The sequence below is a fragment of the Carettochelys insculpta genome, chromosome 4, assembly GCF_033958435.1.
Source record: "Carettochelys insculpta isolate YL-2023 chromosome 4, ASM3395843v1, whole genome shotgun sequence".
Classification (NCBI taxonomy): Eukaryota; Metazoa; Chordata; order Testudines; family Carettochelyidae; genus Carettochelys; species Carettochelys insculpta.
The window spans coordinates 127,930,314-127,957,929 of NC_134140.1; the positions used below are offsets into that span (position 1 = coordinate 127,930,314).

The 27,616-nt window shown below is 46.3% G+C and overlaps 1 long non-coding RNA gene across 1 annotated transcript in view; it reads right to left on the reverse strand.

Annotated features, from left to right (window-relative positions):
- Window positions 1-2,710: 2,710 nt before the first annotated feature.
- The window catches only part of LOC142012843 (uncharacterized), a 41,698-nt gene continuing 16,792 nt past the window's right edge, over window positions 2,711-27,616 (reverse strand). Inside the window, exon 3 of the long non-coding RNA XR_012645487.1 lies at window positions 2,711-2,743. This is a non-coding gene — a long non-coding RNA (uncharacterized LOC142012843). The remainder of the gene's footprint in view (window positions 2,744-27,616) is intronic.

A 27,616-nucleotide genomic window follows, 5' to 3' on the forward strand; every position in this document is an offset into this window, starting at 1 on the left:
GCAGGTGGGGAAGGAAGTCTGAGCCCTGGAAAAAGGGCTGGGCTGGGACCTTAGGGCCAGAGAGGATGGGTTGCATTGCTTTGTTTGGAACGTTAGAAGAAAATAAAAAAGAAAAAGGCCCTGAGCAGAGGATTTGGAGCTGCACCATTCTTTGCAGGGTGATTTTGCCTTCGCTGGCTGGGAAGTGGGTGGGAAGAGATCAGTCCAACAGCTCTCACAGACTAACAGAGGACTGAGGCTGTAGCGAAGGCTGCTGGGAAAAGACTTGAGTTGCAAGCGGCCAGGAAAGCAAAGAGATGTGGCCCGGACTGGGTGTGGTGCACAAGGGGGAGCTAAGGGAGGGGCTCAGATAGCAGGATGATGTGGACCAAGCAATGGGGAAGGAAGATAGTCTCAGTGAATATGCACCGTGTGGATTGCAGAGGGGCGAAGGATGGGCTAGGGAGGCTGGAGAGGAGGAAGTTATTAGTAATCAAGGTAGGAGAGACTAAGATCCTCCGCACACATCAGCAGGGCCATGCACTGTACATATGGGGACCAAGTATAGATATACTGCACTTCCCTTAGGTAAAAAACCAGTAATCTTCCAAAAATCAAACGGGTGAGTGGCTGGAGTCTCAGGCCAGTGTTCTATCCACTAGACTTCACTGTCTCTTTTACAGGAGCAGTGCCGTATAAAACAGAGTGAGAGAAGAATCAGGCCTATAATCTGACTCTAGTTTTATTACTTGTCCCTTATCTCCCTACAATTCTCATACTGGTTTTGGTTTTTAATACTGATCACGATGTGAAAAAGCTTTAAATGAATAATGAGTTTCAGGAACTCTGGCCATAAGCCTTTGGAGTGAGAAAGTTAAATGCCATTGTAGGAGCTCAAGTGACCTCTTGGTCATTTCCTTAATATTTCTTTCCTTATGTTTTGCAGTTTGCCTCCTAAAGAGCTAATGTTTGTTTTACCAGGCACAGGTTATTGTGGTAAGCTGATAACACAATAGCAGCGTGGGAACGAGATTTCAGTGCATTCATCTGTTGTATTTAATTCTTTATTCAGGCAGACAACATGGCAAAGTATCACCCTGATAGCATTTGTCTAAAATAAGGATAATGTCCTGCTGCTAGCACCCATTGCCATCCAGAAAAGTGGAGACTGTTGAATTCCCAGAGGTATTCATTTAAATGGACATGTTTTAGTTTGGGGCAAAAGGTAAGAGTTACACAGCAACCAAATAGACAGGGCCAAATCCTTTGCTGGTGTCAATTAGCATGGAGCTAATTAACACCAGGCTCTGCCTAAGGTGTTCACCTAGCCATCTGTGGCCTTTTAAAGACTATTGGTGTCCAGTGTGTTTGATTTCTAACCACACTAAATTCAGATTCAGACTTACATACTGAGCAGAAAACATGGATCTTAGTGTCTCCTACCTTGATTACTAATGACTTCCTTCTCTCCAGCCTGCCTAGCCCATCCTTTACCTCTCTACCATCCACACGGTACATATTTGCTAAGACTATGGGGTTTGGAAGCTTATTTACATATCTCCTTCCACACCTGGCCCCCAGTTCTCTCTCCACTCCCCAGGCACCGGTTCCCTGCTATCTCCTTCCTTGGTACGTTGTTAGAGTGTGGGATCGTTAAACTCACAGTGTTTCTCCCCTGTGAAGATGACATCACCAATTGACTGCACAAGCACTTCCTGGCACACAAACCCATTCTAGAGTTTCCCCACAGATTGGACAGCAGGGTCCGCATGAATTGGCTCTTTACTGTCTCGTCTGCAAACCAGAGGGCCTGATCCCACAGAAACACGTAAGCATGTGTTTAACTGCGCTCACATGAGCAGCTCCCGGGAACTGCTGATGTGAGGACAATGCAGTTAGGCACTCGCTTAAGTATTTGCAGGACCTGGCCCAAACCTGCAGAAGGCCTGTCTCTCCTTTTTAGCCTGCACTCTTGCATGGAGGGGTTTGACTTACAGGGGAGCCTCAGAGCGATGGACGCATCGTAACGGAGGGCGTTTGTAATTCTGACATGTTTGTAACTGAACAAAACATAGTTCTTTGAAAAATGTACAACTGGACATTGAATTAATGCAGCGTGGAAACTTTACTCTGCAGAAGAAAAATGCTGCTTTCCCTTTTTTGCCGACTGCACTGAACACAGTACTGTCTGTATTCGTTTGTTTTGTTCATTTCTGCTGCTGCCTGATTGCAAACCTACAGTTCCAGATGAGATGAGCGATAGACTTGTCAGTTCATAACTCTGGTGTTTGTAACTCTGAAGTTCTTAGTGCATAGTTAATGCACCTGTATAGGAGTATTTTCTATTTCCACCTTGCTTGTTCATTCCTTTTTTTAAAAAAAATCCTCGTTTATGGACCAATGTTTTAGGGGGCATTATACTAGAAAACCAATAACCTGATCAGACTCAATTCAGTAAGCAACAAAAGTTTCCTGTGGTAGAGGTTTTTCTCAACTGTGATTGTTCCCCCAATGTCAAATTCCATGCAGTTTAGTAGCCGCATGGGTACAAAACGTGACAAGGCTGGAAATGGGTGGTTATAAAAACTTATTACCATTGAATAGCTGATGCATTCTTGGTGCATTCATGCGCACACTGCAGTTTGAGATCGCTGGCTGGCATCACATCTGAACCTCATTAGCACGCTTACGCAAAGATCCCGGCCAGGGCTGGCCAGGACTCCCCTCCCCTATTCAAACGCCACTCTGATGGTTTCTGTGTTTCCTATGTGGAAGAAAAGAGAAAGCATGGAGCCACAGTGAAGCAAGGCAATGTTACTTGACAGGGTTCAGCTGGCCTTAGGTAACCTCAGAGCTGTCCAAGTCAGTTAAACCAAGGTTGTCTGGGCTGACGAAGTACGCCCCACTGCCAGGATGTCCTAATCATCCTCCTAGATATTATGCAAGTGTTAGGAATTATTGTGCAACTCCATTTGAGAGCGAAAGTGGCATTTCCTTGCCAGCGTTGTAACCTGGAGACTTGCCATCATCTTCAAGTTTACATAGGAGTAGGCTGCCCAGCGAAGAGTGAGGGTGGCTCCCTAGCACTCAACTAGCTTGTTTCCCCAGCACGCTGGCTGCGGGTGACACAAAACCATTGCATTATATTCACCGCAAAGGGTAAAGCACTTCTGCACAGGGCAGCCAGAGCAAGGGCAAGATGGGCTGTAGGGTGGCAAAGCTGAGCACTGAGTTGGCCCTGATAAGAATACAAACCAGTGGAAATAGCTGTCTGGGTCTTCGGTCTGCTAATCTTAAAAACATAAGAGCACCCACTGTGGGTCAAACCAATGGTCTATCTAGCCCTGTGTCCTGCCTTCCAACAGAGGCCAATGCCAGATGCCCCAGAAGGAATGAACAGAAAAGGGATAATTTCAAGTGATCCATCCCCTGTTATCCAGTCCCAGCTTCCGGCAGCTGGAGGTTTAGTGCCACCTGCAGCCTGGGGTTGCATCTCTGATAGTCTGGGTTAGCAGCCTGTGACAGATAGTTTCCTGTTGGTTCGGGCCAATTCCCCTTTGAACCCAGTTATACTTCTGGCCTTTACAGCACGCCATGGCAACAAGTTCCACAGGCTCAATGTGCGTCATGTGACCAAGGACTTTCTTTTGTTTGTTTTAAACCTGCTGCCTATTACTTTCATCTGGTGACCCCTCGTTCTTGTGTTACATAGAGGGAAAGAACGCTTCCCTATTCACTAGCTCCATGATTTATACAGACCCCTATCATACCCCACTTCGGCTGTGTCTTTTCCAAGCTGAACAGTCTGTCTTTTAAATCTCTCCTCGTATAGCAGCTGTTCCATACTCCTAGTCATTTCTCTTTTCCTTCTCTCTACCTTTTCCTATTTCAGTATACTAGTTTAAACGAGTGACCAGAACTGCCTGCAGTATTCAACATGTGGGAGTACCATGGATTTATACAATGGCATTATGATATTGTCTACTCCTTTCCTAATGGATCCTAATATTGTGTTACCCCACTCCTTTTTTTTTTTTTTTGGACCGCTGCCATAACTTTGCACTGATGTTTTCAGAAAACCATTTGTGAGGCCTCCAAGATTTCTTTCTTGAGGAGTAACAGTGAATTTAGAGGTCATCATTTTGTACGTATAATTTGGCTTGGTTTTTCCACTGTGCATTGCTTTGCATTTATCACCGCTGAATTTCATCTGCTGTTTTCTTGCCCATTCATCCACTTCAGTGAGCTCCCTTTGTAACTCTGTGCAGTCAGCTTAGAATTTACTATCACGAGTCATTTTGTACCATCTGCAAATTTCACCACGTCGCTCTTGACCCCTTTACCCCGCTATTTTATGAATACATTGAACAGCACAAGTACTGGTACAGATATTTGGGGAAACCTGCTATTTACCTCTCTACCCTACACTTCCTAACTTTCAGCTCGGTTCTGAACCATGAAAGGACCTTCCCTCTGTTCCCAGGACTGCTTAGTTTGCCTAAGACTCTCTGTAAGACCAAGTGCACTATATAGACTGGATCACCCTCGTCGACATCCAGGCTGACATCTCAAAGGATACTAACAGACTGAAAAAACGTGATTTCCTTTTCCAAAGCTGTGCTGATTCTTCTCCAATGTATTGTGCTCATGTGTGCAACATACGGCGAAATCACAAACGCTCCAGTTACACTACAGGGCTCTGTCAAGAGAAGTCACTGTTGGAAGAGACTTCCTGACCAAACTTCTGTTGACAGAGTGCAGCCACCGACCAAAGCAAATCAGAAGAGTGCTCTGCTCTGTCGACAGAGCAGACGGACTGCCTGGCTGCTCTCTCAAGTAAATAGGCGCCTGGAAGCACAGCAGACAGAGCTGCTCATTGTTGTGGATGCCCTGTCTGTGGAGAGAGTCCCCCGGGGGGGGCATTTACAAAGCTGTTTTGTTGACAGAAATCTGTCAACAAAGGCATTGTGACTGGTAGCAGAGAAGCAGAAACCTGTCAGGGAAGTGCTGGGTTTTGTCGATACGCTGTCCACAAAAGGCACTTTGTGTGTAAACATGCAGCGTGTTTTGTTGACAAAACTCTCTAGTGTAATCATAGCCACTGTGTTTATCAATCTTGTGTCTCAGCCTCAGAACAAGTATGTGCTTGGTCCTTGTTTAGGCTAGGAAATTTTGCACTCATTGTACTGATGCAAATCTCCAAGGTGGACACAGTGCAGGTGTGATTTACCAGGAAAAAGCCCACACCTGACACCCGTGCAGCAAATTCTCTCATCAGCCCTGGTTACAGTTGTCAAGCCCTAGTTGCAAAGCTCAGTTTTTCTCTCATAGCAGCATCACTGCCCGTGCCCATGTCCTGCTGCGTGTCGTTGGTAAAATGCTGACTAGTCACAGCTAGCCATGCTTCTCTCTCAGGCTCTGAGATGTAATCTCACAAAATAGCAAGCACATGACTTGGTCTAATCAGATGAGGAGATTATTGCTAGCCGGCAGTGACACAATCAAGATTTAACAGGGAGTTAGGTCACCGCCATAGGCCAGCTGTTCCAGGTTACTTCGGGACAGCCATTCTTCCCAGCAGATTTACAGTGCAAAGGAGGCAACTCCTAATCTGAGAAAAATGAGAAGTATGCAACCGACCCCTGGTTCTCTACCCACCATCTTCCCTTGCATCAGAAGATTTGGGTGTCGAGCCAAAGCCCATTGCAGTCAGTGGAAATACTCTCACTGATCAGGCGCTTGTGGTGCTTACTGGTGCCACACGCATCCAGCTTTTCTCATTCCTTTCCTAATGCCTGTTGCTGACACTGTCTCAAAGATCCATGCAGAACGGAAACTTGCAGCATCAAGAAATGTTTATACCTTGCAATACAGTAGGGACTAATCCAGAACTCGCTGGAGGCTACAGAATGCCCTTCATGGGGCTTTGATTGGCTTCTTGGAGACATAAGAACATTAGAATGGCCATTACTGGGTCAGAGCAAAGGTCCATCTAGCCCAGCATCCCATCTGCCGACAGTGGCCAGTGCCAGGTGCCCCAGGAGGGTGGACCGAAGACAATGATCAAAAGACTTGACTGCTGCCATCTGTCTCCAGCCTCTGACCGAGGCCAGGGACACCTTTCCTACCCCCAGCCAATAGCCTTTTATGGACCCAACCTCCATGAATTTATCTAGCTCTTCTTCGACCTCCCTTATAGTCCTAGCCTTCACAGCCTCCTCCAGCAAGGAGTTCCACAGGTTGACTGTGCGCTGTGTGAAAAAGAACTTTCTTTTATTAGTTTTAAACCTGCTACCCATGAATTTCATTTGGTGTCCTCTAGTTCTCACATTATGGAAACAAGTAAATAACTTTTCTTTATTCACTCTCCCCACACCGCTCCTGATTTTATATACCTCTATCATATCCCTCCTCAGTCTCCTCTTTTCTAAACTGAAGAGTCCTAGTCTCTTTAACCTCTCCTCATCTGGGACCCGTTCCAAACTCCCAATCATTTTAGTTGCCCTTTTCTGAACCTTTTCTAATGCCAAAGTGTCTTTTTCGAGGTAAGGAGACCACATCTGTATGCAGTGTTCAAGGTGTGGGTGTACCATAGTTTTATAAAGGGGCAGTAAAATATTCTTTGTCTTATTTTCTATCCCTTTTGTAATAATTCTTAACAACCTATTTGCTTTTTTGACTGCTGCTGCACACTGTGTAGATGTTTTTAGAGAACTCTCCACAATAACCCCAAGATCTCTTTCCTGATTAGCTGTAGCTAAATTAGCTCCCATCATATTGTATGTATACTTGGGGTTATTTTCTCCAATGTGCATCACTTTACACTTATCCACAAGCGTTGTCTGAAGCATATGTAAGCCAGAGGCACTGAGACCACTGACAAGGGAGAGCGAAGTCTACGCTGCAGCCTTAACTCAGAGCCAGGTGACTTCTAGCGCATGCACTAGAGCAGAGGTGGGCAAGATGCAGCCTGCAGACCAGATCTGGCCCATCAAGCTGCGGCATGTAGCCTGCGGACCAGCCCCCTGCTGGGACCTTCAGGCACAGAGTGGGAAGCTGCTGTGCCAAGCTGCTTTAAGTGGCATCCTGCTCCTTGTAGCTCTCTGCTCTAGACCCCAGGTGGAGGGGAAGGCGTTGCATGCCGTCCCTGTGCCCTCGTCATAAAAATCTATCATCTCCCACTGGCCAGTTACTGGCCAATAGGAGCGCAGAGATTTTGCTGGGGAGTGGGAGCAATGGGCGAAGCCTCCCCCCTCCCCCCTCCCCATGGCGTATGGACTTGAGAGTCACAGGGAGCCTGCTTGATCCATCTGGGGCTGCAGCAGGCAGAGAGCCTGTCTCAGAAGGCGGCTGTCTGGGAGCTGCCTAGGTAAGCGTGTCCTGGTCAGAGCCTGCCTCTGGCACCCCAGCCTTTCCATTCCCCAGGTCACCACCCACACCCCCAAACGCCAGGTCACAAGTCCCTCTAGAGAAAAGTGCAGCCCTTGACCACTTCAGAAATCTTGGTGTGCCCCCACCATGAAAAATCACTGGCCAACTCTGTGGGAGAGGTACCTGGCTTTACCCCCTATGGTCCCAAGTGGAATCCCTCCTTCCAACGAGCTGGGTCCATCAGCTTTACACATACATAGGGGAAGATCACGTGCATGCACGGTATTTATTTCTCTCTCTCATGGAGACCGCGCTCCCCGTGCTGTGGAAGAGACACGCTCTCCCCAAGGAGGGAGCCTTGATTTGGCTGCCTCTGTGTTAGTTTCTCTTTACACCCCATGGTCGTGGCTCCAATATGAACTCTGACACATGGTTTGCAGGGCAGGGTTTCGAAGAGGGCTCAGCACTGGCTAAACCCAGGACTGTGAGTTCAATCCTTGAGGGGGCCGTTTGACTGGACTCACTGACCTCTCGAGGTCCCTTCCAGCTCTATGAGATGTGTATCACTGGCTGCTCTGACAGGAGCAGAACTACACCAACATGGAGAGATTCTGAAAGGCCCATTCTGAGTTCCTGGGCTCCATCCTTTCCTGTCACAGGCTCATCTGTCTGTCCTCTCTCAGAGTCCCCTTTCTTGACCTAAATCCCATTCCTGCCTTCGAATCTTGACAAAAGTTGAACGGGTGAAGTGCTGAGTCATGACTCATGATGCTGACCAACCCTGTTTCCTGGTGCTCCCTCTCAGTCCGTCTGCATTCATCTGGCCTCTCTTGTCTTATACCTGTACTCTGGGGCAGGAACCACCTTTTCACTCTGAGTTTAGAACCTAGAATAAAGGGATCCTGGTCCTTGACTAGGGCTCCCAGATGCTGCAGTTATGTAGGTAATAATATGCTGCCGCACCTGAGAGGGCAAGATGAGAAGGGCCCTCTACGTAAGAATCAGCTCCTCTTCCTCCTCCTCCCTCCTATGCATATTGTTCTCAATTTAGTAGCAGAAGAACTGTTATAACTGTTTATAACTGGCCTGTAAGATTAGCATCTTTTTGTCCTGTATTCACACAGCACCTAGCACCAAGAGGGCTCAGCGCATGACAAAAGCTCCTTGGTGCTACTGCAATGCAAATAAATAATCTTGTTAACCCTTGGAACTCATTGCTACCGGAGACTGAGGCAATAGACTTTGCAAGTTTGAACAAATATATTTATATGTTTTAAAGAAGGGTTTGATCAACATCCCCCACAGGGTAGAAAGGAGGAAAGTGCATATTGCACTGAAGTGGGAATGCCCCTGTGCTCTCTCAAATCACAGCGAATGTCACACTTTACAGGTCCAGGCAAGAAACAGTGATGGAAAATCAGGGATGGTAAATATTATTACTCTTTTTGTTACACTACTCACCAAGAGGCCCAGGCCGAGATAGGGGCCCCTACTGTGCTAGACACCAAACACATATTGAAGAGACAAGTGCCGCCTTGAAGAGCTTATTGGCTGTAGGTGGAGAAACTGAGGCACACTGAGAGGTGAAATGATTCACCCAAAGGCCAGGGGTACAGCCAGGAACAGAACTCTGGTTGCTCCACTTCTAGTCCAGGGCTCCATCCATGGCCTTTGGGAATACATAAAAAGGTATGTCTCAGGTAAAATCTCCAGAGCCACTGAGATCTGTGCACATTTTCCACCTGCCAGCACACACGCAGATTTTGGCAGCACAACGAACTGCAAACAAAATAAACGCCAGGTCTGGCCAGTGTGCAACAGTCAACCAAGACAAGGTAGGAGAAAGGATGTAACAGATCCGGGGTTGCGGTGGGGCAGGTTTAAAGGAACGTCACACACACAGAGAAGCGGAACAATAGCACAGTATAGAAAATGGTCACGTTGCAGAGGCTTGCTATGAGATCTGTTCCTCTGCTTGATGTCATTGTGCTGTATTGATTACATCACAGCAGAGCACGTGGACAACATCTGACCGATATATGGCAAATTTCTAATTCACAGAAAAAGAGGTCTTTGTGCCACTGTATGCCTGGAAGCAGCACCCTGGAGTCCTCCAAATTTAATAAACAGTCACCCTTTCCAGGAGATTGGGATGAGCTCAATAAGTGAAAAGGAGCAGATTGGTTAGAAATAAAACCAGAACAACACGAAGTCCCGAGGCACCTTATAGACGAACAGATATTTTGGAGAGTAAGCTTTCGTGGCCAAAGACCTGCTTCATCAGATGCACGCATCTGATGAAGCGGGTCTTTGCCCACGAAAGCTTACGCTGCAAAATATCTGTTCGTCTATAAGGTGCCACAGGGCTTCTTGTTCTCGAAGATACAGACTAACATGGCTACCACTCCAATAAATGAAACCAGAAAATCCTTGTCTGCGTGGGGAGGAGGCCCACAGCAAAGCCTGGCAGGAGCATTTTAAACACATGACACTGCATTTAGCATAAGAAGCAAAGCACTGCAGCAAGTCAGCAGACTGTAATCCATCTCTCTTCAGGGCTTGCTCCCATGGACGTTGACTGTATTCTCATGATCACTCAGGTTATGCCAGACACGTGAAGGATTCATGGGTCACAATTAATCCTCCCCAAAAGATCCCCAAGAGCTACACGTCTCCAACACATGTGGTGTTCCTCCTCCACTGCACCTAAAGTTCCAGCAACAATTATGTGGGTGGCACCAGATAAGCACTATGCTCTTGAATAGATTTGCACCAAAAATGATGAAAGGCAGAAGCACAAAACTGCCCAGGGTAAAACCAGCTCCATATCTGACCACTCAGTCCTCAACTTCAAAGGAAACCTGCGCCCCACCTTCAAAAGATGAGCCCAGCAACTTAAATTCATAACTTTGCTAGACATGAAAAATCATTGACTTGACAGGGACACATTTATGTATCATTACAACAATCGGAAACCCACTATTCTTCCTTTGCCCAGTGACTACAGAGGTGTTAATTGTCCAGTTTATCTTGAATGGTCTTTTGCAATGTGTTAACTCCTTGTGCTTAATAATCTGTTCCCCTTGTATTTAGCAGTGACGCTTAAGTACCTTTCGAAGAGCTCTGTGTAAGCTCACCTCTCTCACCAACAGAAGTGGTCCACTGAAAGATATTACCCCCATTCACTTTCTCCTAACCTGCAAGAGAAACTGCTACAACACTGTAAACATTCTACCCAATAACGATAGTCCACATTCTCCTTTCTGAATCATGCCTAGATGAGTAACATTAATAAAATCATAATTCTCCTTGCTACACCGTAAGGCCTCACAAGAGCATCACTGTGGTGAGAGAAGAACAGATGATACATTCACCTGCACATTTGACCTGATGGACAGACCCAGTCTGATTCACATTACCCCAACAAGCTACAGTGATCAGGTGGCATAGAAAACATTTTTGTCCTCTGTGCTAATGCCATGTCGGTGGCCAGGAATGAAAGTAATTGGTGCTTTTTGAAGGAAAAATTCCGAAGCTCCAGGAGAAGCAGCTCTTTGTATTCAAAACTAGGAAGCAGTCCTCTTCTTACTTCTGAATGGCTGGATGTGTCCTCTGCGTGTGACTCTAGCAGAGAACAATGTTTGCGATGCTGTGAAGCGAGAGTCACTGAATACTTCACACCCTGAGTCACTTTTTGCAACTGCCAGACCCTGTTCTGCTGTTAATTTCAAAGCCTTGTGCTACAGGTGCTGCACTTGCTCCAAATTCAGGTTTAGGCTGTTCTTTATGGGCCCTGATTCAATGCAGCACAAAAGCAGGGGCTTAACTTGAAGCGCATGCTTATGTCTCACTGACGTCAATGAAATTTAGGCTTGTGCTTAACATTACCCCTCAGGCCATCAAGGATATGAGATCCTGCAGGGGAAACGTGCAACTTCACCTCCATTTTTAGGATGGAGATGTCACCCTGAGCCATAAAACTTGTGAGAAAGATTATTGATAAGAGGGTGACCATCTGTCCTGGTTTCAGTGAGACAGTCCCGTATTTGGGATGTCAGGATGGCATCCCGACTTATTTTGTCAAAGTGGCTAATTGCCCCATATTTTCAGCTGGCTGCCGCCCACTTCCCCTAGCTGGGGAGCTGGGAACCAGAACATGTGGCGGTGCGGCTCCCCCCCGCAGCTTTCCCCGGCTCCCCTGTGGCAGCACAGCTGCTCCCCAGCTTCCCCCAGCTGGGGGGAGCCGGACCTGGCCGCAGCTGCCCCACACCCCAGCATCCTCCAGCTGGGCAAGCTAGGAGCTGGACCTATGCAGCAGCACAGCTGTGCCCCAGCTTCTGCCAGCCCCCTCCCCCAGCTTGCAGCACCGCTGCTGCCCAGCTTCCCCTGGCTGGAGGGAGCCGGGAGCTGGCCCTATGCTGTGGCTGCCCCTGAGCCGGGAGCTGGAGTGGCAGCATGGTGGCCCCACAGCTGATGGAAGACAGGAGCTTCACTGGAAGAGTGACAGCCCCCACAGGGCAGCCACCTCCTGACTCCCAGATAGGGTGATTGTTTTGGCCGGGACAACATCATTCCCCTTGTCCCGTATTTGGGCGGGGGAGATATGGTCACCCTACTCAGAAAGGTCACAAATTCTAAATAGACCCATGCAAATGCAGCTATGTATGAACATATTTATGTTTCAGACACATGTTGCAACTAAATGAAACCTGCACATTAAATTAAGGTACAGAACTTCAGCAGCAGCAGAGGCCACCTCCCCCCACTCGTTCCCCAACCACGAAAAGATATTTCAGGGGATCCCATCAAAATTCTTTACCTGGCATTGTTCATTTCTGCTGATCTCTCTTGCCTTCTAGATGCTACCGCACTTTTTTTTCCTCAGGCCGCTATTCTTTTTTGTAAGAGGACTAACAGCCCCAAGAACCAGGAAACCAAAAAACCTGCCATTCTGTTCCAAAGCCTAGCTGGCTAACTGGTCCCACTGAAAAACTTGGTAATTTCCACTGGAATTTCCTCTAGGACACTTAGATCAGGCACTGGGCCATAGCTCCCAGAACACATTACTGCATGAAGATTGACGGCTGCTTCAGTGTGTCACAGGAACATTTCTGTGGATCTTCAGAAGAGCTCCAAGACCCGTTGTTTGGGAATCACTATCTGGGTAGATTCTACTTCACAAAAAACCTGCTACGTAAAGTATTAATGAATTCTGAGTGAAGTAAGAAAAGCTGTATTATTCTAAAGATAGAGGGAATGGGAAAAAGAGTTGCCCTGGGAGAAAGGCACATGGTTTCCCTTTCATTCCATTTGATTATACTGGGATAATGCCCTCTACAGAGCTGTCCATCATTTGCAAGCTCGGGTCAGGGTGTTTCTCTGACCTGATCAGCTGGGTGACACAAACCAAACAATGATGAATTCAGATTCAGTTGATCTTGTGAGAAAGGTCTGAGTGGTCCACTGAGCAGCTAGACCACCACCCCATTTTTCATTTTTTTTTGACAAATAAGGATTTTGGAAAAGTGCATTCCTGCATGTCTGCATGGGGGCCTTCCCTACCTGGGCATTTCTGTGCATATCCTTCCATAAGTGCCCATTTGTAGGCGTATCTTCATTACAAAACGTCAACAAGCTACGTTTGAAAACACTCTAGCACATTTTTCCAGCACGACAGAGACCCATCCGTACAAGCTTACACTCTCTGTTCCTGCAGCTCTCTCTTCAGCTGATCTGGTATTTAAGAATTTGCTCCATCTTGATCTCTTAAATGCAGACAGCATTTGTTAATAACAGATTAACTAGTATAAACAGAAAGCATTAGAAAAGGCATCAGGTTACAAAGCTGAGGAGCCAGATTTGATCCGGACCCCAATCTAAACTTCCCCCAAGTGTTCTGATTTGTGTTTGTGACGAAGTGGGGGAGGGCGTGAGGATTTTATTCCCGTGTTAGGCTGCATGTGTTTCCTGCTGTCTGTACTAACATGAGGTGGGTACCTCCATTTCCCTAGGCACAGCATCAATGCATAGTTGGTGATGGAAGTTTTGGTGTGACAACTTCTCATCGAAGTGTGATGGCTCCATGCCATTTGTAACCTGGGCAATCAGGTGACACCTTTCTTCCCAAGGAAAGAGGACAAAGGAGAGAGGAGGAGACTGGCTGGTTTGAACTGGAACTGGGCAGTTGAATTGGGGAATCTTGGCTGACTCAGCAAGGAAGGAGGACCTGCGCCCCCTCTCACCAAGATGGATTGTACCGCCTCCCTGTGGTTTCTGTGCTGACAAGTCTGTTCTAAGCGGTGTCCCTGTTGTTTAATAAACCTGTTTTACCTGCTGAATGAGAGTCATGTCTGACTGCAGATGGGGTGCAAGGCATGGTGACCCCCACTGCCTGTGACAGTGTCCTCTGTCAATTGTTTAGTATTCCAGTTTGGGCACATCTCTAGTTATTACTGGGACTGAAGGTATCAAGCAGCCATAGAATAATCATCATTCAGCATCTGACTTCTGCGTAGGCTACATCACAGTGCAACCTATGTGTGAGTGCATGTTACAGGTCCTCTGCTGTGCTGCTCTGCAGAGTGTATGAGTTATTACAGCAGACAGCTGCAGAGGTCTATCCCAGTAACAGACTGTAGCAGGTATTAGAGAGGTAGCCATGTTAGCCTGTATCTTCGAGAACAGGTCATGCTGTTAGTGCCGCAGGTTCCTGGTTCAATCAACCAAGACAGCAGGAGATCCCAATTAGATTGGCTTATGTACAGGCAAATGCTGCCACAGATCTCTGTAAGGGATTGTAGCGTGTGACAGAGATGAGCAAACCCACAGGAGTATGGATTCAGGTTAGTCATAAATTTCACCAAGCTGCTCCCTGCATTTCAGAAAGAGAAATGGCAAAGTACAGGGCATAATGCTCTGAGATCTGCTAAAACCTCAATTGAAAACGGAGACGCTGTGCTTCAGCAGCCAAGAACGCAGCTGGTTTGGGCAAGCTCTGATTTCATGGCCCAGCCACGTTGTGCAAGCTGTTACTGAGCAAAATATTCCTGCTCTCATGAAGGTGTCAACTGCCAAAACCAGTCAGTCCCTCAGACTCAGAGCTGTATGTCAGCCTTCCTGGCCACAGCTGCAGTGAGGAGTGTTTGGAGATACCCTGCCTGAAGCAAGTCATATGTCTGGCAAGGAGAGAGCACGTGGCAACCACCTCTTATTGGAAGGACAGGTTCTTCCCAGCATCCACCAGCTTCTGCAGACCTTCCCAGCCCCAGAGCCATTTGTGTTTCCTCTGGGGTGTTATGATTCCCTGGTGATGCTAAATGCTTTCTGCCCACGTGCTCAAGTACAGAATGGGAATAACGGCTGCCCCTAAGCAGATGGAAGGGCTCCCTGAACCCTCTTTCCCTCCTCCTCAATGAATAGCCAGATATGACCTGGCTTATGCACCAAAGCAGTACGCCTTCTAACTCAGGGCAGCAAAGTTTGATGCATAATTTGATGTATACATAATTTGATGTATAACTTCTTTTCAACACCCTCGCCTTTACTTTGGCCATGTTAAAAACAGAGAGACACAATGGCCAAGGCTTTCAAAAGCTATTACAGTAAACCCCTGAGATATGCGCAACCAAGATGCGTGTGTCTCAGGTTAATGTGACTGCTGCCCCTGACAGGAGAGGTTTCTCTGCTCATGTCAGTGGCAGCAGCAGAGAGTCAGGCACCAGCCCTAGTCAGTTTCCCTGCTCTGCAAGTGGAGGGGTGCCTGCAGCCAGGCTGCTGCCTGGTCCTCAGCTCCCCTCCACTCGCTAGAGCCAGGAAGCTGACCAGAGCTGGTGCCCTCCTCAGTTTCCCGGCTCCCCCAAGTTGCACGGAAATTTGATTTACGCAGGGGTTGCAAGAATGCAACCCCCACATAAGTCAAGGGTCTACTGTACTGTCTATTGACTTTGGGTGTTTGGCTTGAGACATCTCAAAGATTTTCAGAGGAAGACATTGAGCATGATCTGTAAACGGAGCCCCTTGCGGGTATCCCAAGTTGGGCACCAAAACAGTGGGTCACCCAAAGTCAGGAGTCATTTTTGCAAGTTTTGTCTACGGCTCACACATGCAATGGAACTAAATGCTTCCACTGGGTGGAGCAGACATCAGCTTAGAGGTTCAACCTTTTCTCCTGCAATGGCTCTTCAGAGCCAGACGTCATTACCAAATGCTGATGAGGCAACAACTGATCAAGGATATTCAAATTTAGACCGGCACTATGCTGTAACTATGTAGATTGCAAGTTTACATCTCCCAGGGATGTGAAAAATCCACACTCCAAGGCCGTGTCTACACTTGCATTCCTCTTTCAAAAGAGATATGAAAATGAGGTAAATGAAAATGCAAATGAGGTGAAAATTTGCATATCTGGCACCTCATTTGCATATTCTTATTTAGAAATAGCTTCTTTCAAAAGAAGAAAACCAGTGTAGACACTGCTCTTTTGAAAGTAAACCCCATCTTTGCAATAATCCTTCCCTTTTTTTGGAGGGGGAAAGGATTCTTTCGAAGATGGGCTTTACTTCCGAAAGAGCAGTGTCTACACTGGTTTTCTTCTTTCGAAAGAAGCTATTTTGAAATAAGAATATGCAAATGAGTAATCAGATATGCAAATTTGTATCATTTGCATTTCTGATTTACCTCATTTGCATACTTCGTTCAAAAGAGGAATGCACGCGTAGACACAGCCCAAGAGAGAGACAGCTATTCCAGTCCATTCTGCAGCATAGACAATGAATGCTGAAGAATTCCTCGATTGGCAAAGAGACCATGTCCCATGGAGATAGACTTATCACAGTGACAAGAGAACCCCCTTCTCTCACTGTAGTGAAAATCTACACTTAAAATGGTACACCGGTGCAGCTGCAGCACTACAGCTGTGCTACTCTGGTGTTTTAATAGTAGACATCCCGTTGATAGGAATAAGTCTGGATGTTCATCTCCAACCCACAGAATGTAGCTAAAAGAGTCCTAGTATCTTTCATCCCCATGTGCGGATTTGCAAGCAAGATAGGAAACTAAGGCCATGTCTACACTAGGCAAAGTAAATTGACTGTAGATATGTAATTCTAGCTATGGCAATTGCATAGCTAGAATCAACACATCTGCACTCGGCTTGCTTGGCCATCCTTACTGAAGAAGGTTGATGGGAGAAACTCCCCCATCGACCTCCCTTACTCCTCGTGTCTCGCAGTTGTAACTCCTGAGAGGTCAATTTTGCGTGTCCCTACCAGACATGCGAAATCGAATCCCAGAAAAATCGACCCCGAGCAAGGCAATCTTCCAGGTTAGTATAGACATAGCCTCAGACCTTCAGATCCATAGCACACACCTTGATCAGTTGAGCTAAAGAAGTCACGAGCTCAGAACAACAGTAGGCTGTTATCCTCCAAGAGGCCTAGCCACCAGCAGGAAATGCAACGTGGTCATAAAATACATATTATAACTGCACGTGGATTTTCTAGCTAGTTCCTCACTTCATTCTCCCAGTTTTCACACCTCTCTTCTGCATTCTTTGCCTGTTCCTTTTCCTGCTTGCACTGGTTACAAAAATAAATCACCCTATTAACTTTGGTGAGATGTCAGCCAAATCTCCAGTTATTGGTGTGAACCCAAAGATCTCTTCCCTGGTTGTCGTCTAAAGGTATTCAGGTCAGTGCCCCATTGTGTCTCATTGTGCTGTTCATTCTGGTTTCTTTTATTGTGCAAAGTATCAAATAGAGTGAGATACACTGATTGTGATTATTCATTCATATATATTGTAGATTTCCTAAATCATGATATGTTAAAGAATTACAAACTAAGTCCACAGGGGGCTCCTTTCACTCCACCCACTTCCAAAATGCAGCCATCTCTACAACAGCACACACAGCAGCGTGTATAATAGCACCACCAATGCTATGTAATGGCTTTAGGTCAAGAAGGGAAGTAGTGAGATGGAATTTAAGTCAACAGATTTAATTACTCTTAGAATTTGGCCAGGACGCAAGCGTCACCCCTCTGGCCTAGGAAAACAGCCCACAGGGTGACCCATAATGACTGCTACTGTTCAGAAAGCCAGCAGCATAGCACCCACCCGATTCCCCAGAGCCCTCCTGCGGCACTGGGTCAGAGGAAATAAAGGCACATACTGAATCCCCAAAGCCCCTTGTTGTAGCGTTTCCAAGTCACCATCTGAGCACTGGCTCTGTCCAACCTGCTTAGCTAATGAGACTTGACAAGATCACAGCCTGAGAATACGCAAACGTTCTCCACATTGAAAAACAGCTACTTACCCTGCATTCTCTTAAAACCTGACCAGCAGCAGAACCCTGTTTGAGGAGCTGAAGAGATGCAAAAGACATCCTAAGGATGCCGTCGCTGAAGCATGCTTACACTGTAGAAGCTTCCAGCAAGGAATTTTGCGCTAAAATATTGTCTGCCGTATACCAAACTGTGCATCTACTCAGAGATGCTACCCATTTACAGGACAATAATGGGAAATCACCTGCCTTATTTGTAATGACATTTGAGTATGACAGAGCTGTAGGCATCTTTTGCGTCTTCTGTCACCTACGCTTAGAAAATCTTCATTATGTATTATGAATGCATAATAAGAGATACAACAAGAAGCCTTGTGCCACCTTATAGACTAACAGATATTTTGGAGCATAAGCTTTCGTGGGCAAAGACCCACTTCATCAGATGCATGAGTCGGGGGGTGGTTTCAGAGAGGTATTTAAAGAGTGGGGTCCCAGTAAAAGGGAGGGCCAGAGCTGACAAGCTCTATTCAGCAAGCTCGAAATGGCCCAATATCAACAGTACTTATCTAAGGAGTCAAAAACATGTCAGATCAGACAGGGCGATGTGAGCCTTTGTCAGCGTCTAATGGGGAGATTTCCACCTTTTTAATACCCCTCTGAAACCACCTCCCCACTCATGCATCTGATAAAGCGGGTCTTTGCCCACGAAAGCTTATGCTCCAAAATATCTGTTAGTCTATAAGGTGCCACAAGACTTCTTGTTGTTCTCAAAGCTACAGACTAACACGGCTACCCCTCTGATAATAAGAGATAGTCACTCGAGACAGACGAGACCGGGTTTGGAGCGTGTGCATATTGGCCCGTTCAACAATTCAGAGTTAAACCCCCGGGGTTTACAGTCGAAGAGAAGGCAGAAAAGAGGTAGATGAAAAGATGTGTTTTTATCCTTGTTTTACACCTGTGGCCAAAAGGCACAGGGGGTGAAGTGACCTACCCAGAAAGTCTGTGGCAGATCTGGAAGGATTGGGACCCTGCTTGTGGGTTCATCCTTTCACCGCAGTGTCTTCCCCACCAGGCTTTAATTGTAGAGTAAAACAGAGAAGAGCTGGAGTGAAAATGTCCCCCATGTGCCTGATTTCTGCGGTGGGAGACACCAGAGCCCTATAAGAGAGTCATAGAATCATAGAATGCTAGGACTGGAAGGGACCTTGAGAGGTCATTGAGTTCAGCCCCCTGCGCTCATGGCAGGACCAAGTACTGTCTCGACCATCCCTGATAGACATTTATCTAACCTGGTCTTGAATATCTCCAGCAATGGAGATTCCACAACTTCCCTAGGCAATTTATTCCAGTGTTTGACCACCCTGACAGTTAGGAACTTTTTCCTAATGTCAAACTGCAGCAAGGGAGGTTTAGGTTGAAGCCCATTGCTTCTTATTGTATCCTCAGAGGCCAAGAAGAACAAGTTTTCTCCCTCCTCCTTATGACACCCTTTTAGGTACTTGAAAACCGCTATTGTGTCCCCCCTCAATCTTCTTTCTCCCAAACTAAACAAGCCCAATTCTTTCAGCCTTTCTTCATAGGTCATGTTCTCTAGACCTTTGATCATTCTTGTTGCTCTTTTCTGAACCCCTTCCAATTTCTCCACATCTTTCTTGAAATATGGCACCCAGAACTGGACACAATACTCCAGCTGAGGCCTGACCAGTGCAGAGTAGAGCGGAAGAATGACTTCTCGTGTCTTGTTCACAACACACCTGTTGCTGCAAGTTTCCTTGCAGCGGTGGAATATGAGTTAGGACTCTGCAAGCCTTTTGTCTACACACAATCTGCCCAGCCCTTCTTTGCAAGCCATTATACAAAGAAGTTCCTTGGGGAAGGCCAAATCTTCCTCTACACCTCAGGAATAGTCACGAACCAGGAGGATACTCAGCTTTGAATGTTTTCTGCAAGCCAAAAGCAACCCAACCCCTCAGACTTACCAGGAGGTAAACTTCCCCCAGCAATTCTTCACTCCTTCTTAGCCCCTAACAGACAGACAGACTCTTTCTTCAGTAAAACCCTTTGTGAAGAAACAGAGAGGGTAGCCGTAGCTTAGCCCAAGGGGTGGGAGGTTTGCGGTGTTGTCTAGTCTTTCCTCGCGCATAGACACTGAACCATATTGCCTTTGTAGCTTCTTGGGCTGGGGGCTTTCCACTCAACGCAGTGAAGCGTGTATACATCAGTAGACCTTGCATGCAGTATGTCATGCAAACACTCAAAGCCTCATCATGGTGCCAGTCTCACCAGCCACATTCCCATTTGGCCAGGATTAGGAGCAGCGCAGGACAGGGTAACCAACTGCAACTCTCCCAGCTCCCCCTAAATTCTGCCCCCACAAACCCAGCCCCCTGTCCAGAGCCGCCCACACCCTCCAACCCCCCCCCGCCCTGAGCCCAATGATGCGATACAACAGCACCTGCAAGACATGTAAGTTACTGTCATCCTGAAGAGTGAAGCAGAGATACAGCAAAGTCCTAGTGATGAGGGAAGTGCCCCTTTCAGCAACGGGGGCTGAAATTTATTTGAAGGGTGGTGTGAAGGGATAAATGTCTGTTCGGGAAAACAGTACGGGACTGGTGAGGCGCTGGTCCAACTATATGGAGATACAATCACTGATGATATAAATGAACAGAAAAAGATGGGAAGTCCAAGAGGTTAAAAAGTGTACCTTCTCCGCAGCCTGAAAGACCCTAATAAACCAGCTGGCAAACCAAATTCTGCATCAACCTGAAAGCCCCTGGTGACTGTAGAGCAGTGTTTCTCAACCTTAAGGGTACACCAAGGTCCTCTGGGGTTACATCAACTCATCCAGATATTTGCCTACTTTTACAACAGGCTGAATAAAAAAACACCAGTAAAGTCAGTACAATCTAAAAGTTCATTGAGACAGTGACTTGTTTCTACTGGTTCATATGCCTTACACAGAAATGTAAATACAGTATTTCTATTCCAATTCATTTATTTGAAAAAACGATGGTAGAAAGTAAGCAAGTTTTCAGTAGTCCTTTTTTAGGATTTTTTTTTTTGCATGCTTTTGCAAGTAAGTAGTTTTCAAGTGAGGTGTAATTTCGTAGCATGGGTACAGTCATCTGGAAAGATTGAATGGCACTTGTTTCAAGACCTTAGTTTATCTTAAGACCATATTTCTTAAGTGGTGGCATGCTGTGATGGAGTGGGGGGAGTGCATGGGTGAGTCAGGCTGGATGTCCGAGGCAAGCAGCAGCTCCCAGTGGCTAAGGATGACCCTGGGGCTACAACTGGCAGATAACACCTCTGCCTGAACAAAGAGCAGGGAGGAGCTGAGCTGGGTTTTGAATCGGGGGCGGCAGTGAGAGGCGAGGAAAAGGGAGAGCTGGAAGGCAGCCAGCTGAGGAGGGGGGAAAGCTACACCCCAGAGGGACACCCCTCGGGGTCTTCCCCCCAGGACAGGTTGGAAGGACTGTCTCTGGCTGCTATGCTGTTGCTTCTGTGAGAAACTGGACATCTGTTGCCTAATAAACCTGCTGTTGTACCTGCTGAGTGAGAGTCTCTCCTGCCAGCGGACGGGGTGCAGTGCAGGGGGACCCCTGAACCCCATCACACATGCATACTATTAAGGGTATGCAAAAGAAGTATGGGGTTATTTATATTTTTTTAAAGGAGTACTTTATTTAAACGATTGAGAAACACTGCTGCGGAGCATTCCAGCTTTCATAAATGGAAGCCAAAAGGAAACAGATTTTGAACGTGACTGGCTTAGAGACGTTAACAGAGCAGCATCAGCTCGAAGGGAGTTTAAATTATGCAAAATGTGGTTAGTGCGTGGGATGCAAACACACACCAATTACTGACTGAGAAATAGCAGGGCTCTCTGGAAGAGGCCAAGAAACCCAGACTCTCTGAAAGGGAACACCATTACAATGCATCTTTGCCTGTGAAGTTACCTGTGAAAATTTCCCGCTCTGGAACAGGACAGTTCACCTGTGATAGAAGATCAGACTGAAAGCTTCCATGTGCTGCACAACTGTACCTACACCTAACTTCAGAAAGAAGATCTCAGTTTAGTCTGGGGAGTTACAAAGTTCGCCCAAGAGAGAAGCTTTACTCTGAAGACAGACCATTAATCCTGAGTTCCAATATTTAACCCAAAGACAGGAGTCCAGTCGGTCAGGTGCAGTTTTTGAAAATTTTGGCTTCATGATCTAAGTTTTCTAAAGTGCCTATTTTTGTGTAGGGAAACTGAAGCACCTTAGAGAAGCCTTATTTTCAGAACATGCTGAGCCCTGTCGCTCTAGAAACCAATAGGAGACTCCCTTTGAAATGCCTCAGGTGGAACACCCAACTTGAAGCACCCACAATTACCATTCGCTTTGAGAAAATCCTCTGTTTTTTCAGATAAAAGAAATGTGAACTCAAACATAGCCCCATCTTCTGTTTGATAGTAGCTGTTGTGTGCCTGACCTGATGGGGGTGTAACAAATACATGCAGATCTGACTGGAATTACCACAGAAATGCCATCTGCATTGACTAACAGCACTGAACTGTGAAGTACAAGGTTAATGAATTTACCTTGTCCTCTTACATTCCTAAGTAAAACAGACTGTTTTGGTTCACCAGGTGGTGTTGCGGTGTTGGAGATTTAGCTACTGAGGGGTGGGGCAGGGGGACTTTCTCCTCTCAGAGCATATGGATCCTTAATAAATCACAGGCATGATGTTTTCTGGCAAGCAGAAGTTGGCCATGCTCTTGTGAAAGTACCTCCCTGCTGACTGGCTCACGGAGCAGTACCAGCCCATGTGCCAACCCTCTCATTGATTTAACTGGGACAGAAATATGGTTCTAGATCTGGAGAAATTGGATGCTTTTCCTTTGGGGCCGGGTGGGGCAGAAACCACCTGCTGTACAGGGCTGATTTTCTGGACAGATAAAAAGGCTAAATTGCATGTGATGAAGCTGTGATGGAAATTAATCCCCCTCAACAAAAGCTGCAACCCTGAGAAACATGGGAGTCTCTCTCCAAAGAGCATCGTTTCTGAATCAGGCTTTGGTGGTGTTTTTCTCCCTCATGTTCCCCTCTTTCCCCTCCACTCCCTTTTTCCCAGATTTAGTTTCCAGGGGCTATTTATAGAGACCTAATAGCAATAGAGAATTACATGGAAAGCCTGCAGAAACCTCTTAGCCTGGAATCAGAAATGTGCAGTAGCCTCAGGAACAAACATGTCTGAACTTGCCTCCCCACGAGGGTTGCATTCATTGACTTGCAAGACGGGTGAACAGTGGTAGTCATTTAACTAAGGGACAAGTGCCAGCAACTTATTTAGTTGCAGATTTGGTGCCAAGAGCACTACAATTCAACTATTAATAAAAGTCTGCACTACACGACTAATTCTTCTAACCTTTTGCTGTTGCCTTATAGTCAGGTCAGCAGAGGCTGCATCCCTTCTGAAGTGGCCCTTTTTAAGAGCAACAGCTTTTGCTCTAACATAAAATGAAGGGGGGGAAATCTTTGGTAATACGAAGATCCTCTGCTTTCTGCTCCCCTCGTGTGTCACATTTCTGTCTGGGTTCTAAGACTCTGACTCTCTTGAAAGTAGAAATGGTTCTTGCTACATATTTGCTCTTGGAAAACAGCCAGATCTTTGGTCTGAATTCCAGCAGTTCATTTCCCAGTTTCTATGAGACTGCATTTGAGAAATGCGGATCTCTTTCAGTCTGCTTGCACGATTGCTCTGCAACCAACACACAAAAATGAATTGTCTGGCACCAGGGACCAATCCAGTTTCCTAAAACAGCCATTTGCTTAAAAAGAATGATAAAAAGAGTGAAAGAGTGCATTCCTAGATTTTTCAAGAAAAGATAAATATATGGCTCTAGCACTACCAGAAATCTTTAGGAAAAAGATTATTCCCACAGTTAGCACGTGCAGCTCAGGGCACCTGATTCCCTCTTGAAATCATTGAGAAACTCCAAGTTGCATAATTCTGAATTCCTAAGAGTAGTGAATTGTGTAAAGGGAAGCAGTGAGTTTACTCACAGTGCATAAAGTTAACCATGTGCAGCCTCTGCAGGTTAAAAGCCTGTTTATGTCACTATTTACTCATCAGCTCATCTGTTTGGTTTATCCACGTATAGTTGCACCACATGTACAGATTGTGAGCTCCTTGAAGCAGGATTACATTTTTATTCTGTTTGTGTACAATGCTTACCATAAAGGCACTCTGATCCCTGGTTACAGCCTCTTAGCACTTCAGCCCTAAAAAATAAATACAGATAGAACCGCTCTACTCCAGCATGCTTGGGACCTGACCAGCATCAAACCAGAGAATTTGCTGGACCATGGGAGGTCAGTACTGTCTAGCAGCATTACCAACACTCCCAGTGCTTGCTGAGCTCTTAGAAGACATTTGGGGTAAATTAGAGCAAAATAACAGCATAGAAGAATGAGAGGCAGTACAGGTGGCAGTAAACAATCTTTATGGGACCATAGGAAACTTGGCCACACCCATGAAAAGTAGACCTCTGGCTAATTAAAATCATTCCAACCACAGATGATGCCACATCAGACCATGCTAAATTAGAGATTGAACCTGTAATACACACAGATGATCTAAAACCAGAAAAAAGCACTTTCACAGGAAACTTTGAAACTTTTTGTTTTTCAGGGTTCAAAACAGTCCCATCTTCCACTTTTGGTAAAAGTTTCCACAACATTTTTAATTAACATTTTTATTAAATTGGTGCTTGAAATACAGAATGAACATATTTCATTTACCAACACAAACGCTGATTAAAAACAAATAAAAACATGTCCACAAAGTGTTTGGAAAAAAGAAAAAGTGTTAGGAGAAGTTGACGATTGCTTACGAAAAATCCCATTTTCAAAAAAATACACCAGTTTTCACTGGAAATACTTTTGTCTGAAAAAGTTTGATCTGCTCCAATCAACTTGAGAGACTACAATGAAAGCATTAGCCAAACATCTGGAGATATAGAACTGCATGTCAGTTAGAAGAAGGAAAATGACCTACAGTTGACAACGGCTGTCAAGAAATTTGCTCCCTCTCTAAAGGTGTTGAAAGACAGGACAACTCTGCATTCAGCACTACTACAGAATGCATCTTCAAGACCTCGTGGAACCTGGTGCCACAACAGCTGTCAACCAAATACATCACTTGTCCATCATTCCGAAAAATCCCCATTCTCCTGTGAAAATAGAGAAGGCCTTTCAGGCCAGCAGATTAGCTGGTGGAGGCTGTGGGAACTGAAAAATGCTACACCTGCTTCTGAAATGGCATCAGCTCAGCCCAAGGCGTTTCCAGAGGAGAAGGTTAATATATGGGAGGAATGCACCAGAAATCCTGTTGTTTCTTAATGGGATTTGGGAGCTTATGTCTCACCCAGTGCCTTGAAATGTGTCCCACAGCCTGCTCTATTAATGAAATTAAACAGAGTGATTTTCTTATCCAGAGGAATCAATCTTCATTGTTACCTTGCTGGGTTTGTTTGTTTTTTTTTACATTAATATAAAACTAAATAATGTGCATGGATGCCGGTTAGAATGTTAACAAACAGCCTGAGCTGAGTAAGGTGGATTCATCTCTTCTGGATTCCTTTTTTCATTCAGGATAAATGTATAAAGCAATTAATCTTTATGGAATCGATAGTTCTGTTCCTCTAATTTCAGCTATTACACACAAATGAGAAGTCCTGTGGCACCTTATAGACTAACAGATTTATTGGAGCATAAGCTTTCATGGACAAAGACCCACGTTGTCAGACCCATGCTTCTCCAGTAAAGCTGTTAGTCTAAAAGGTGCCACAGGACTTCTCGTTGCGTTAGAGGATACAGACTAACACGGCTACCCCTCTGATACTTCAACTATTAGGAGCAGTCACTCAAACCAATGGCTGCAGACAAAGCTGGAACAGGAGCTGAACTTGAGGGGTTTCCCCTGGGGTTTGAATGCAAACACAGGAGGTGGGTATAATTTGATGAATCTGCATGCGTGTATACATAGCCCACGGACCAGCAGATTTCAGCAGCAGCCCTGGGAACAACAAGTTGTGGACTACAAACTGCGGCATGCTGGGAGAACTTCCTAGTTCCTGCCAGGATGTGTCCTCTGCCCCCGGCAGGGTCTCAGCAGAGACTTAGATGAAGCAGCATGCAGGCTGCAGGCAGGGAAGAGAGGCTGCTGAACTGAGATCCTCTTTTAACTGGATAAAGCCTATTCCTGGTGGCTAGTCACATTAATACACAAACACAGAGCACACCAAGGAGCCTCAGGCCTAGTCCCCCGCAGCTGTGTAAGGAGGTACAAGTCTTCTCCTATGCTGAATAACCTCACGCTGGGCTTGTGAACCGGAGGGGCTACATACAAATAACCAAAGAGACAGAAACACCACCCTAGCAATAGCACACAAAGAAGGCAGCAAGGAAGCACCAGAGAAGCACTTGTAGAAACACCTGAGAGAAAGAGCGTGTGTTTGGATTGAGTTCTGGCTGGAGTGGCCTGGAACTGAGAGCAAAGAAACCGTCTCTTGTATGATTCCTCCTGTGTTCAGGCAAACTAGACTTTGTACCTTCTCTGTACATAACCAGGACTGCATTAAAGAAATAGGCGTTACCACAGTACACATAATTAACGACTGCACCGTAAGGCGCAACATGACCATGTTATACCACATTTGAGGTGGATAATTAGAGTGGATGAACACAGTAGTACTACGTAACCCCCTCCTGCAGAAGCAGCCTGCTCAACCTCTCTCAGTGATGGGCTGGGAGAGGCTCACAGAGACATCGTGTTAAAGTTCTACCACCACGCTGAAAGTAAAGCTCAGGGGACTTCCTGCCCTCTTATGGAGGCTCCCCTGTTGGGGCTGGACTACCCCTGCCTGAGAGGACTCCTTCCCGGAGCTCAGGAAAGCACATCTGAAGCAGAATTTTTGGAGTATGAAATGGGCCAAATTACATAGACTGCCAGCTCATAGCTGCAGCATTTCTCCAGTGCGAAGGAAGCCCCCAAGTCCTCTACCCAGCATTCCCCACACCAGGCCCGTCCCTATTCAAAATGACAGAAGTTGGAGAGTCCCCTTTGCATCACCACACACAAACCATTTACCAGGAACAAAGTGCAAAATGTTCCCAGGACAGGCACTTCATCAGAGGTGGTTGGCCAGGGGCTCTTCCCCCCAGCTCCCCAGCTTGTGGTTGTGACAAAGAGCCTGTGTTGAAATGAAGACATACCGTCACAGCCCCTACCTCTACCACATACACCCACGCAGCTCAGCGCATGCCAGGGAAGACGTTCTCCTGGGAACTCCAGTGCCTCCCTGACTGCGGGTAGGGAGGAATGCTTCATAACACTTCACCACTCCTGAAGACAGCAGGGGTTTGACAGCCTCCCACCCTTTGAAGGGTTCGGCAGAGATGGCTGCGGCTTGAAGAACGACCAGAGTGAAAAATGGAAGAACTTAAAGAACACAGGGGACCTCTTGGGGGCACAGGGAAGAGAGAAACTCAGATGTGAGTGCGTATTAGAGGGTGCTAAGAAGTAAAGGTGAAGCCTGTTTCATGCATTTCAGCTGAAAAAGAGGTAGTTTTAGGCCCACAGTACCTGTGCCCAGCTCAGCCATGCACATGACCCACATCTCTAGCAGTAGCACCACAGGCCTGGCTCCAGGGCAGGACCAAGCTTTCCTAGACTCCACGGCTCTTATTTCATGTAGCTATTGTCTGGAGCAGCCATCGCAGCTCTGACTGAGATCTCCTCCCGCCACACAAACTGGCCAGGCTTGGGCTTACACAGTAATGGAATCTGGCATGAGCCACTGTCAGAAGACAGGATCCTGGAGTAGATGGACCTTTGGTCTGCCCCAGTATAGCTGTTCTTACATCCTTATGGTTGGAATGCCAAACAAGAGCACTGCAGGGTTGGCAGGAGGTGAAAATCTTTTCCCTAAGTCA